Raw genomic sequence first — 3,208 nt, forward strand, 5'->3', positions numbered from 1 at the left:
TTAATTTATTCATTCTTTATGACTTCTCTCTCCAAAATCGGAATAATTGTATCCTTAGACGCTTTTGATCTTGATTTTTAATGACTTTGCAAAACCACCTGTTGCAGTATATTTCCTTTTAGAAATATACCTTGTCTCCCTCTCTTATGCTGCAACCACCATGACACGTAGACACAAATATATCAGTTGATAATAATATCAAGACAGCGTTTCTTGTGTTCATCATAACCTAGAGGAAACCATCACATAATCCATATATCTAACGTACGTACATACACACCGCAGTGCATGGCATTCACGTATAACCGCGCGTTGCACTACTGCGCTCTCCTAGCGCGTACTATAAATACTGTCATACGCTGTCTGTTCGTTTAAGACGTTTTTAATTGAAATAAGCTTTATTAGGAACGCATTTGGTAAAAGTGCAGATCCGCACCTCTCGTGATTGACGCAATCTGCTGAATGACAGAATCCAGGCTAAAATCTTTCTAGTGAAGATTTAAAATTAACCAATGGCAATGTACTGAATTGCTGATGATATTTTGAATCTGAAACAATGATATTTAATGTAATTGATTGAACCGTTTAACGCGGAGAGGTGCGGATCTGCACTTTTACCACGCTTTTTGTCGTGGATAATCATTTGAACTATTTCTGTGGCAACTATAAATAAGTGTGCTCCTCTTTTAATTTCGTAAGATGCTTCGTCGATGGATACTTAGATTAATAGTTTAAGGTAACCTGGTTGGTATAAGCCCATCCGATTATAAAAAGCTTACCACCAACGATTAGGTAACTAACTAACAGACACAGGGACCTCATTCGGTGTCAATAACCACTTTCACTAGGCCGTACTAGCTGCGTGCACATGGTGCAGGCGATAGTTTCACAGATTTAGTTGAGCTGTTACAATTCCTTTTTATCCTCTTTTCTACATCTTCAGCAGGTTACCACCAGCTGACGCAACCAGTTTCGCCATATTTTCCCACGGCACCTCGTTTCAGAGGTGTGAAAATGATAATCTGTTAATCCATTAAACAAGTGCTGAAAACTGCTGAAAACTTTTTGCTTACTAGAGTAATTGTAGGTTTAGCTCCCCTTTTCAACCACCCTCCCCCAACCTCTCAGTCAGTCTCCCTGTTAATGTGTTTCTCTAATGACTGTTTCAATTATATATTATAGGTTATCCTCTCCGGACTGCCGTGTAAACTTCCTCATTAATACTGGACGTGGACTTCAACCGAAATTCATCAGTTTTACTTCTTCAGTCCACTTCTTCTGGACTACTAGTGAACTAACCGGACTATATGTTAACTAACCGGACTACTAGTGAACAGACCGGACTATAAGTGACCTAACTGGACTATAAGTGAATTTACTGGATGTGAACTAACTGGACTATATTAGTTCACTAACTAGATAGTGAATTGGTACTCGTGAAAAAACATCAGTGGTGGACTCCTGAAGGCCAGACAAAGATCAGTCGAACTTTCTATATGGCAGTGCCACGTTGTGGTGCCAATGTTGGTTGTTTTACATGTCAGTAAATATGTTGTAACATACCCATCTCAAACTATGGCTGTACTGTGATAGCCTTGTCTTACTATCATTTAGCTGTATTTGTTGTCTGAGAATAAAACGGCTTTCATATTCATTATTCATGTTAAATTTTTCATTTGTTTGGTTAAATGCCAGTAAATCGCCCCTTAGCCCGACCCTGCCAGTAAACAACCCCATAGCCCGACCCTGCCAGTCAATCGCCCCATAGCCCGATCCTGCCAGTAAATCGTCCCATACCTCATCCTGACAGTAAATCGCCGCATAGCTCACCCTCGCAGGTACATCTTCGTCCAAAACAGTTCGGTTCTACCAGTCGTACCCTCGGTTTTTGTTGTTAGTAGCCGTCATATTGGCTCCCTCCCCGAAAAACATACTATTTTTTCTGACTTATTAATGTAATTTTTCTGACTTCATAAAACGTACAAGTTTCCGATCCATACATTGCTACAGCTCCGGACAAATATTTACCACATGCAGTTTGTCTGAATTTGGCGTGCACATTTTTATTACCGATCATCCGCCGCCCTAGCAATGAGGCTTGTGTGAGGTTGAAAATATTAATATTTTTGCAACAGAAAATAAGTCGGAACAAATTGTTAGATGGAAAAGGCCAAGCGCCCCAGCTGCTTGACGTTTATTTGAAAAATTATACCAAAACACGTGACAACCTAATTTGCTGTCACGTACAAAATTGCAATATCATCAATCTAACAAAGAAATACAAAGTCATACAAAACTAACTAGGTCAACCGCCCCAGCTGGATTGACCTAGTTTCTGATTTAAACAATTATCGGAAAAAATACTACGCGGTCAAACGCCCCTGCTGTTTGACCTATTTATGAATACAAGTAACTACACCACTATTACTAAGAAGTCAAACGCCCCAGCTGTTTGACCTAGTTCGGAGTAAAAAGTCCTCGATTAATCGTAAGTGGGCTGTAAAAATGGGCTAGAAAAGATTAATCGTAAGAGGGCCAACAAATGCCGTAGGCGCAGGTAGGGGATGGAGGGTGGTAAAATGTTAAACTTTACGCCTGAGTTCCGGAACTGAAAGGACGTGTTTACTTCGCGTTGATTGGCTGGTTGGCTAATAGCCCGAGGGCGGCGCCACCGGCTGGTGCTGTTGCCCGCCGGGAGAAGAACTTCATTTTCTGTCTGATGGGCAACTGGTCATTCGCACATCATTTGTTTTAGAGACACTGAATACACTTTTTCCTTAGACTTTTTAAACTTCCTGCAACGAAGCGACGGGCTTTAAGTCGAAAAGCGACTCGACGCCTACCAACGTAATTCGCCGGATTATCGTCGATTAGCGGTACTACATAACCCCAGCGTATTCAAACTTCGAAGCATTTTCAAACTTCAAAAGGAAAGATGCCATTGATCGCAATTCAAGAATGGCCAGTGACCTACCTGCGTTACCTTTTGAAATCATTCGCCGAAGCTTTTATTATCGGTGATGCAACCAATCACCGGCTACGAATTTGAAAGGGGTCAGTTAAAAACTAGTTGGTGCTCCTACAAGTCGTCAATACACTTGGGAATTCTACACAGTGTTGAAGTCTCTGTCGCTGGATATTGCACAGATAGGACACGTATTGGAAAAAGAGAATTTTCATTAGATTGTAACAAACGCAGCTGAGCTGA

The sequence above is a fragment of the Tubulanus polymorphus genome, chromosome 8, assembly GCF_964204645.1.
Source record: "Tubulanus polymorphus chromosome 8, tnTubPoly1.2, whole genome shotgun sequence".
Classification (NCBI taxonomy): Eukaryota; Metazoa; Nemertea; class Palaeonemertea; order Tubulaniformes; family Tubulanidae; genus Tubulanus; species Tubulanus polymorphus.